The sequence below is a fragment of the Hylobates moloch genome, unplaced genomic scaffold (genome assembly GCF_009828535.3).
Source record: "Hylobates moloch isolate HMO894 unplaced genomic scaffold, HMol_V3 SCAFFOLD_32, whole genome shotgun sequence".
Classification (NCBI taxonomy): Eukaryota; Metazoa; Chordata; class Mammalia; order Primates; family Hylobatidae; genus Hylobates; species Hylobates moloch.
In genome coordinates, this window is record NW_026652307.1 from 2,543,861 (window position 1) to 2,555,399 (window position 11,539).

At 38.2% G+C, this 11,539-nt stretch overlaps 2 pseudogenes; one reads left to right on the forward strand and one right to left on the reverse strand.

The window, feature by feature from the left end:
- Positions 1-9,754: 9,754 nt before the first annotated feature.
- LOC131382497 (histone-lysine N-methyltransferase SETMAR-like) lies at positions 9,755-10,789 on the reverse strand (annotated as a pseudogene).
- Positions 10,790-11,061: 272 nt separating this feature from the next.
- On the forward strand, positions 11,062-11,240 carry LOC116463272 (small integral membrane protein 30-like; annotated as a pseudogene).
- Positions 11,241-11,539: the final 299 nt, after the last annotated feature.

Here is an 11,539-nt window from a genome sequence, read left to right on the forward strand (position 1 = left end):
GGTTGCAGTAAGCCAAGATCATGCAACTGTACTCCGGCCTGGGCGACAGCAAGATTCGGTCTCAAAAAAAAAAAATTAATTACTTAAAAAATCCCAGCTGCGTTTCTCCGCTTGAACTCTGATTGACAATTCCTTGAAACACTAAGGCTGTGGTTTCACCACAGATTTCCACAGCTAGTAGCTGTGGGGATTGGGGAATAAGCTCAGGTCAGAAAGTTACAAATGTACAGGTTTTGCCACTTCCAGTTGTATTTTGTATTAAACTCTCCTCCGGTTTCTGCCTGGTTTTGGACATTTTCAGTGTCTTTAAATAGTGGGTTTTTTTTGTTGTTTTATCCAGTTTTTACTTTTCTTACATATGCGAGGGTTTGCTCCTCTGTCCTGACCTCATTCACTGGCTTTAGCATGCATCAATACGTCTTCCCTCAATTAATTATTACAAGGGCCATAAGATCATTTTCTAATTTCATCAGATCTTCTGTATGTCATCATTGGCTTTCTGTTGTCAAGAAGATCTCCCTTCTCCCTTGTCTGTTTATACCAGTGAGGAGTCATTATTATTATTATTATTATTATTATTATTATTATTATTATTATTGAAACAGAGTCTCACTCTGTTGCCCAGGCTGGAGTATAGCAGTGCAATCTCAGCTCGCTGCAACCTAGGCCTCCCAGGTTCAAGCAATTCTCCTGCTTCAGCCTCGTGAATAGCTGGGACTACAGGTGCACACCACCACACCTGGCTAATTTTTGTATTTTTAGTAGAGACGGGGTTTCACCATGTTTGCCAGAGTGATCTTGAACTCCTGACCTCAGGTGATCCACCTGCCTTGGCCTCCTAAAGTGCTGGGATTACAAGCGTGAGCCACTATGCCCAGCCTCATATTATTATTTTTATAATTATCCATTTTTTTATGTTGAAATTATCCCAAGTGGGAAGACTTTCAAGCCAGTTTCTGTGTCATCTAAATATGTCTCCATCTTCTTTGGAACTTCCTTACTTTCTGGTACAAGAAAGTGCTCCAGGCTCCCTGAAGCAGCCCTCTGGTATAATCATAAAGCCAGGAACATTGTTGTTTATTATCATTATCAAATCTTGTATATGCTGTAGGAGCCCTGATTTATTTGGGGGCCAACAGCATTTAGGAACTAAGTTATGACCACTAGGCCTGCTCATTGATACAGAGCTCTTTCAGTATCTGAACTCACACACATTTAATTAGAAAATAAATATATATGCACACTACAGTCATGTGCCACATGACATTTTGGTCATGGGTGGACTGCATAGATGACAGTCCATAAGATTATAATGGAGCTGAAAAATTCCTCTTGCCTAGTGACCTCATGGCTGTCAGAAAGTTGTAGCACAAGGCATTCCTCACGTATTTGTGGTGATGCTGGCATAAACAAACCTACTGCACTACCACTCATATCAAACTATAGCATATACAATATATAATACTTAATCATAATAAAAAAACAACGTTGCTGGTTTATGTATTTACTATACTATGCTTTTTTAAAGTTTTATTTATTTATTTATTTATTTGAGATGGAGTTTTGCTCTTATTGTTCGGGCTGGAGTGCAGTGGCACCATCTCAGCTCACTGCAACCTCCACCTTCTGGGTTTGAGCAATTCTCCTGCCTCAGCCTCCCGAGTAGCTGGGATTACAGGTGCCCGCCACCATGCTCAGCTAATTGTGTGTGTGTGTGTATTTTTAGTAAAGATGAGGTTTCACCATGTTGGCCAGGCTTGTCTCGAACTCCTGACCTCAGATAATCCATGCACCTCAGCCTCCCAAAGTGCTGGGATTACTGGCATGAGCCAACATGATGGCCTACACTATTTTTTTTTATCATTATTTTAGAGTGTACTCCTTCTACTGATTAAAAAAAGCAAAGTTAACTGCAAAACAGCCCCAGGCAGATTCTTCTAAAGATATTCCAGAAGAAGGTATTGTTATCATAGGAGATGCCAGCTCCATACCTGTTATTGACCCTAAAGACCTGCCAGTGAGACAAGACAGGGAGGTGGGAGATAGTGACTTTCATGATTCTGACCCTGCATAGGCCTAGACTAATGTGTATGTTTGAGTCTTAGTTTTTACTTTATTTTTAAGTGTGTCTTAGTTTTTAACAAAAAAATTTAAGAAGTTAAAAAAAATTTAAAAGAGAAGAATGCTTATAAAATAAAGATATAAAGAAAGAAAATATGTTGTATGGCTGTATGATATGTTTGTGTTTTAAGCTAAGTGTTATTACAAAAGAGTCAAAAAGTTAAACAAAAGTCCCAGCACGGTGGCTAATGCCTGTAAAATCTCAACACTTTGTGAGGTCGAGGAGGGTGGACCCCCTGAGGTCAGGAGTTCAAGACCAGCCTGGCCAACATGGTGAAGCCCCGTCTCTACTAAAAATACAAAAAATTACCCAGGCGTGGTGGCAGGCACCTGTAATCCCAGCTACTCAGGAGGCTGAGGCAGGAGAATCGCTTGAACATGGGAGGCAGAGGTTGCAGTGAACCGAGATCACACCCCTGCACCTTAGCCTGGATGACAAAGCAAGACTTTGTCTCAAAAAAAAAAAAAAAGTTAAAAAAATTTTAAAGTTCACAAAGCAAAAAAGTTATAGTATGCTAAGGTTAATTTATTAATGAAGAAAGAAATGTTATAAAATGAATGTAGTGTAGCCTATGTGTACAGTGTTGATAAAGTCTACAGTAGTGAACAGTGACATCCTAGACCTTCACATTCACCCATTACCCTCTCACTGACTCAACCAGAGCAACCTCCAGTCCTGCAAACTCCATTCATGGTAAGTACCCTACACAGGTGTACTGTTTTTTATAATCATTTATACTGTATTTTTACTGTATCTTTTCTATGTTTAGATACACAGATACTTACCATTGTGCCCACAGTGTTCATTACAGTAACACACCCTACAAGTTTGCAGCCTAGGTATGTAGCAGGCTATACCATCTAGGGTTGCATAAGTACACTCTAGGATGTTTGCACAATGATGAAATTGCATAATGACACGTTTCTCAGTATACATCCCCATCGTTAAGCACCACATGACTGTCTATAAAATAATGTATAGACATATACGCATACATGCATACAAACATGCATACATAGGGGTGTTTGTATTAGCTCCCATGGTGTGTTTTAACATGTTCTTTTGTCCCTTGTATTTCCATGAAATCACTATGTTGATCTAGAAACTTGGTCAGATTCAGAATTTTTGTTTCTTTTAAGATGGGATCTCGCTCTGTTGCCCAGGCTGGAGTGCAGTGGCACTATCATAGCTCACTGTAACCTCCATCTTCTGGGCTCCAGTGATCTTCCCACCTCAACCTCCCATGAGTAGCTGGAACTAAAGGTACATACCACCACACCTGGCTAATAGATTTAGTTTTTTAAGGCTAAACTATTTCCTGTGTAGTGTCGTGTGGTTCCAGTAGGAGTTATGTAACATCTTTTTTTTTTTTGAGACAGAAACACTGACATGTGAACATAAGCTTTCATTCCTCTTGAATTGAATTTCATTCCTCTTGAATATCTAGAGTTCAGTTTTTTGAGTCATATGGAAAATACAGGTTTAACTTTACAGGAACCGCCAAAATGTTTGTTTGTTTATTTTTAATTTTTTAAAAATAGAGACAGGGTCTCACTAGGTTGTACTGTGTTGTCCAGACTGGTCTTGAACTCCTGGACTCAAGTGATCCTCTTGCCTCTCTGCCCCAGAGTGCTAGGATTATAGTGGCGTGAGCCACTGCACTGGCCCCAGATTGCTTTTTCAAGTGGATGTATCATTGTGCAGCAAATGAGAGTCCCAGCTCCCTACATCCTTGTCATCTTCGATATTGTCAGGTTTTTTCTCGATTTTTTTTGCTTTTTAGTTTTGTCTTTGCAATAGCTGTATCATACTGTGGCTTTAATTTGCAATTCCCTAATGACTAATGCCATTGAGCATCTTTTTTTCTTTTCTTTTCTTTTTTTTTGCACAGAGTAACAAAACTGAGCCATGGAGCATCATTTTATGTGCATATTTGCTGTTTTTTTTTTTAATTCAAATGCTTATTCAAACATTTTGCCCATTTTTGTATTGAGGTCTTTGCTTGTTTGTTCTCATTTTTTAAATTTTATTTCAATAGTTTTTGGGGAACGGGTGGTTTTTGGTTACATAGATAAGTTCTTTAGTGGTGATTTCTGAGATTTTGGTGTACCTATCACCCTAGCAGTATACACTGTACCCAATGTATAGTATTTTATCCCTCACCCGCCCCCAGTCTCTGACATCCATTGTATCATTCTTATGCCTTTGTGTTCTCATAGCTTAGCTCCCACTTATAAGTGAGAACATACGATATTTGGTTTTCCATTCCTGAGTTACCTCACTTAGAATAATGGTCTCCAATTCCATCCAGGTTGCTGTGAATGCCATTATTTCAATCCTTTTTACGGCTGAGTAGTATTCCATGGTGTGTGTGTGTGTGTGTGTGTGTGTGTGTGTGTGTGTGTGTGTGTGTATCACATTTTACTTACCCACTTTGTTGGTTGATGGGCATTTAGGCTGGTTCCATATTTTTGCAATTATGAATTGTGCTGCTATAAACATGCCTGTACAAGTGTCTTTTTCAATTTTTTCTTTTCGAGACAGAGTCCTCCTGTTCTGTCACCTAGGCTGGAGTGCAATGGTGTGATCTTGGCTCACTGCAACCTCCGCCTCGTGGGTTCCAGCGATTCTCCTGCCTCAGCCTTCTGAATAGCGGGGATTACAGGTGCATGCCACCACGCCCGGCTAATTTTTGTATTTTTAGTAGAGACTGGGTTTTGCAATGTTGGCCAGGCTGGTCTTGAACTCCTGACCCCAAGTAATGCACTCGCCTTGGCCTCCCAAAGTGCTCGGATTACAGGCATGAGTCACTGTGCCCGGCCATGTCTTTTTCATATAATGACTTCTTTTCCTCTGGGTAGATACCCAGTAGTGGGATTGCTGGGTCAAATGGTAGTTCTACTTTTAGCTCTTTAAGGAATCTCCATACTGTTTTCCATAGTGGTTGTACTAGTTTGCATTCCCACCAGCAGTGTAAAAGTGTTCCCTTTTCACCACATCCACACCATACCACATCTATTTTTTTCTTTTTAATTATGGCTGTTCTTGCAGGAGTAAAGTGGTATCTCATTGTGATTCTAATTTTCATTTCCCTGTTAATTTGTGATACTGAATTTGAGAGATCTTTATATATTCTGGATATAAGTCTTTTACCATATACACACTTTGCAAATATTTTCTCCAAGTCTGTGGTTTCTTTTTTCATTTTCTTTAGCAGTAACTTTCAGAGAGCAGAGGTTCAAAATTTTAATGAAGTCCAATTTATTTATATTTTTCCTTAATGGATTGTGTTTTGATGTTATCTTAGAAATCTTTGTCTAACCCATAGTGACATACATTTTCTCCTAGAAAATGTATTCATTTTGAGTTGATTTTTGAGTATGGTGTAACATCTGGGTCAACTTTCCTATTTTTTCATATGGATATCCGATTATTCCAGCATCATTTGTCAAAAAGATGATCATTTCTCCATTGAATTGCCTTCATCTCTTTGTCAAAAATCAGTTGGCCATATAGGTGTGGATCTTTCTTTGGATTCTATTCTATTCCATTAATCTATGTATACATTGATCTATGTATCCATCCTTTCAGCAATAACAAACTGTATTGATTATTGTGACTTTGAAGTAACTCTCGAAATCATCAGGTATTTTGAGTCTTTCAACTTTGTTCTATTATTTTGGCACTTCTAGTTCCCTTGCCTTTACATACAAATTTTAAAATCAGGTTGTTTACTTCTACAAAAATTCTAGGATTTTGTTTGGGATTCCACTGAACTTATAGGTTATTTTGATGGAATTTATATCTTAATAATATTGAATCTGCCAATTCAAAAATATGGATCATCTCACCATTTATTTAGATCCTATTTTATTTCTTTCCTCAGTATTTGGTACTTCTCAGTATGCTGATCTTGCACATATTTTGTTGGATTTTAGCCTACATATTTCATTATTTTCAGTGTTCTTATAAATGGTACTTAAAATTTTTTCATTTTGTAATCATTTATTGCTAGTCTATAGACATTCAATTAACTGAACCGACCTTGCATACTGTGACCTTGCTAAATGCCTTTACTAGTTCTGGGAGATTTTAAAATAGAATCTTTTTTATTTTCTACATAGGCAATCCTGTCACCTTGGAATCAAGAGTTTTATTTCTTTATTACCAATCTATATTAACTTTTTTTTTCTTGTTCTTGCTTTATTCCACTGGCTAGGGCCTTCAGTATGATGTTAAATATAAATGGTGAGAGTGAACATCATTGCATTGTTCTTGATTTTAGGAGAAAGTTTTCAGTCTTCAATCATGAAGTATGACATTAGTTGTAGGTTTTGTGTAATTGCCCTTTGTTTGATTGTGAAATTTCCCTTCTGTTCCTAGTTTTGGAGAGTTTTTATAATGAATTGATGCTGAATTTTGTTCAATTATCTTTTTTTTCTTCTATTGAGAAGTTTATGTAGTTTTTCTTCTTGGGTCAATTGAATTACATTCATTGATTCTTAAATGTTGAACCAATTTTGCATTTCCGGGATAACTCCCCCACTTTGTCATGATGCATTATTCTTTTTATATGTTGCTGAACACAGTTTGCCAATATTTTGTTGAGGATTTTTTTTACCTATGTTTATGGGGATAATGGTCTAAAGGATTTTTTTTCTTGTAGTGTTTATTTCTGGTTTGGGTATTGGTGTAATGGCCTCATAAAATGAGTTGGGAAACATTTCTTCTTTTCAATTATCTGGAAGAATCTGTGGGAAATTGTATTATTTCTTCCCTAAATGTTTAGTGGAATTCACCACTGAAGCCATCTAGGCCTGGAGTGTTTTTGTTGCAATTTTTTTTTTTTTTTTGAGACGGAGTCTCGCCCTGTCCCCGAGGCTGGAGCGCAGTGGTGTGATCTCCACTCACTGCAACGTCTACCTCTCAGGTTCAAACGATTCTCCTGCCTCAGCCTCCCGAGTAGTTGGGATTACAGGCGCCCGCCACCACGCCCAGCTAATTTTTGTATTTTTAGTAGCGATGGGGTTTCACCATGTTGGCCAGGCTGGTGAAATATTTTAAATGACAAATTCAATTTATTTGATATATACAGGAATATGTAAGTTATTTATTTTTTCTTTAGTGAGTTTAGGGAGTTTGCGTTTTCCAAGGAATTTGCCCATTTCATCTAATTTATCAAACTTATAGGCATAATATTGTATTAAATATTCCTTTATCCTTTTAATGTTTAAAATCTATAATGTAATATTTTTCATTCTTGACATTAGTAATCTGTTTTCTTCTTTTTCTTGGTCAGGCTAGGGGCTTATAAATTTTGTTCCTCTTTCTGAGGAACCAGTTTTATGTTTGATTTTCTTTATTATTTTTGTTTTCACTTTCATGAGTTTCTGCTTTTCTCTTTATTATTTGCTTATTTCTACTTGCTTTGGGTTTAGTTTACTCTTCTTTTTATAGTTTCTTAAGGTGGTAGCTTAGGTCATTTGATTTGATAGCATACATATATATATGTATATGTATATATATAATGCTATTACTTTTCCTCTAAGCACTGCTTTAATTGCATCCTATACTTTTGATAAGTTGTTTGTTCATTTTAATTCACTGCATAATATCTTTAATTGCCCTTTCGACTTTGACTCATGGGTTATTTGAAGTGTGTTAATTTCCAAATATTTCAAGATAATCCAGACTTCTTTTTGTTATTGGTTTTTAGTTTTTAATTCCTTTGTGTTCAGATAACATACTCTATTTAATTGCAATTCTTTAAAAATTGTTGAGGTTTGCTTTATTTCCTAGAATGTGAACTACCCTGGCATATGTACTACAAGCATTTGAAAAAAAAAAAGTGTGTGTTCTGTTTTTGTTGTGAGGAGTGTTTTATAAATGCCACTTACACGTTTCTTTCATTCATAAGACATTTTTGTTAGGTATTCTATGTCTTGTCATTTAAAATGTTTCTACCAATAAGAACCTATTATCAGGCTGGGCACGGTGGTTCACGCCTGTAATCCCAGTACTTATGGGAGGCCAAGGCAGGTGGATCACCTGAGGTCAGGAGTTTGAGACCAGCCAGGCCAACATGGTGAAACCCCATCTCTACTAAAAATACAAAAATTAGCTGGGCATGGTGGCACATGCCTGTAACCCCAGCTACTTGAGAGGCTGAGGCAGGAGAATAGCTTGAACGCAGGAGGCAGAGGAGACAGAGGGTGCAGTGAGCCGAGATTGCGCCACTGTACTCCAGCCTGGGTGACAGAGCGAGACTGCGTCTCAAAAACAAACAAAACAAACAACAACAACAAACAAACAAACAAAAAACTGTTATCAGCCTGGATTGTTTGCCCAATCCTGTGGCCACAAGTCCAAGGTGATCTGATTGGCGCCTTCTTCCATATCACATGGCTAGAGTTGAGGCTAACTTTTCGCCAAAGGCATCTGGGCTGCTGACCAGACAAAAACAATAAAATGCTCACTGCAGTCCACCCTTTGACTTTCTTTTTTTTTAATTTTTAATTTTAACTTAAAAAATATTTATTTCTTTTATGGAGATGGAGTTTCTCCATCTTGCCCAGGCTGGTCTCAAACTCCCTGATTTAAGCAGACTCATGGACTCAAGCTATCCACCAGCCTTGGCCTCCCAAAGTGCTGGGATTGCAGGTGTGAGCCACTGTTCCTGGCCTATGCTTTGACTTTCAAGGGCTCATGCACACCTATACCTGTGCACAGACAAATGTTCATAATCCCAGCGTGTACAAAGTTGAAAATTTTTCCCGTATGCATCTTTTAAATAACTCAAAACCTCCCTTCTTTTACAAATTAAGACCATGTTCAGTCACATTCTGTTAAAACATAGCTGCAAGCCCAGCTTCACTGTGTGAGATGCATACTCCTTTTGATCACGTTTGAACATTATTCCTCTCGTTTCAGCAGCCTGTGTGCTAGATGATAAATGAACACACTCCTACCCGTCCAAGGAGGCTGTGGTGCAGAACGGCCAGAAAAAATATCCTCTGTTGGGTGTGATGGCTCAAGCCTATAATCTCAGCACTTTGGGAGGCTGGGACAAGAGGATTGCTTGGGTCCAGGAGTTTGAGACCAGTCTGGGCAACATAGTGACATCCTGTCTGTACAAAAATATTTTAAATTAGCCAAGTGTGATGGTGCGTGCCTGTAGTCCCAGCTACTCAGGAAGCTGAGGTGAGAGGATCGCTTGTGCCTGGGAGGTTGAGGCTGCAGTGATTGTGCCACTGCATTCTAACCTGGGCAACAGAGCGAGACCCTGCCTAAAAATACTATATATGAAATATATTTGATGCATAAAATATATATTATATATTATATATGGAATATTATATATAATATGTGGAATATATATGATCTATATTATATATGGAGTATAATATATACTATATATGAAATATATGTAATATAATGTATAAATAAATATAATATATAATATTTTTATATATTATATTTGAATATAAAATATATTATATAATATTTTTATATAGTATATTTGGAATATATTATATATTATGTTATATATTCTATATATTCTGGTTGGTGCAATAGTAATTACGGTTTTGGACCGTGATTTTAAAATTATAACTAGGCTCAAGCACATCTTTATTAATCAAAATAGGAGCCATTACAATCAACACATTTTTACCAATGAGAAATCAGTTTGTTTATATTCCTGTAATGTAAAAATCTGTGTGTCGGGATTCAACGAACTCTTGGAAAGCATTTTCTGCATCCTGCTGGTTGTGGAAGCGTTTTCTCTGGAAAAAGTTGTCAAGATGGTTGAAGAAGCAGTAGTTGGTTGGTGAGAGGTCAGGTGAATGTGAATATGGTAGATGAGGCAAAACTTTGTAGTCCAATTTGTTCAACTTTTGAAGCATTGGTTGTGGGACCCGTGGTCGGCATTATCCTGGAGAAGAATTGGGTCCCTTCTGCTGACCAGTGCCGGCTGCAGGCATTGCAGTTTTTGGTGCATCTCATCGATTTGCTGAGCATGCTTCTCAGATGTAATGGTTTTGCCGGGATTCAGAAAGCTGTGGTGGTCGGACCATCAGCAGGCCACCAGACAGTGACCAGGACCTTTTTTTGGTGCAAATTTGGCTTTGGGAAGTGCTTTTGAGTTTCTCAGTCCAACCACTGAGCTGGTCATCGCTGGTTGTCATGTAAAATCCACTTTTTGTCGCACATCACAATCCTATGGAGGAATGGTTCATTGTTGTTGTGTAGAATAAGAGAAGACGACATTTCAAAACGACGATGTTTTTGATTTTCGCTCAGCTCATGAGGCACCCACTTGTCGAGCTTTTTCACCTTTCCAGTTTGCGTCAAATGCCGACCGACCGTAGGATGGTGGACGTTGAGTTCTTCAGCGGCTTCTGGTGTAGTTGTAAGAGGACCGGCTTCCATGATTGCTCTCAATTGGTGGTTGTCAACTTCCGACGACTGGCCGCTACGCTCCTCATCTTCAAGGCTCTCCTCTCTTTTGCAAAACTTCTTGAACCCGCACTGCATGTTATGTTCATTAGCAGTTCCTGAGCCAAATGCAGTATTGATGTTGCGAGTTGTCTCCACTGCTTTACAATCCATTTTGAACTCGAATAAGAATATTGCTCGAATTTGCTTTCTGTCTAACATCATTTCCATAGTCTAAAATAAAGAAAAAATAAACAGCAAGTAATAAGTCATTAGCAAAAATAAATAAATAATAAAGAGAGAAATGCTCATTAAGATGATGTGTGACATAACCGCATTTAAGAATGTATTCCGGTCCTGTAATGGCTGCTTCCTGGAAGGTAGTGTCACATGGAACCTCTTAAGCCCAGCATCTGGAGCTCCAGGAAGGGAAAATTTCAAGTCAGATAGAATTCTATATATACCATTTCTTTGGAAGCTTCAGCCCTCAAGATTCCAACATCATGACCTCAGTTTCAACACAGTTGTCCTTAGTCCTCATGTCACTGTTTTTGGTGCTGCCTGTTGTCGAAGCAGTAGAAGCTGGTGATGCAATAGCCCTCTTGTTAGGTGTGGTTCTCAGCATTACAGGCATTTGTGCTGGTTGGGGGTATATGCACGAAAGAGAAATGAGCAGATGTGACTTTGAAAGGCCTACTGAATCAAACCTCACCCTGAAAACCTTTGTGCTATAGAGGCTAAACCTGAGCTTTGGGGTCTGAAAGTTTCCAAGAATCAGTAAATAAGGGAGTTTTACATTTTTCGTTGTTTCCATGAAATGGGAACAGACATACATATATAAATTGAAAAAAAAAGTTTTCTTTACAACAAATAATGCACAGAAAAATGCAGCCTATAATTTGTATTTGCTAGTTAGAAAGGTCAAAGAAGTGGCCGGGCGCGGTGGCTCACGCTTGTAATCCCAGCACTTTGGGAGGCCGA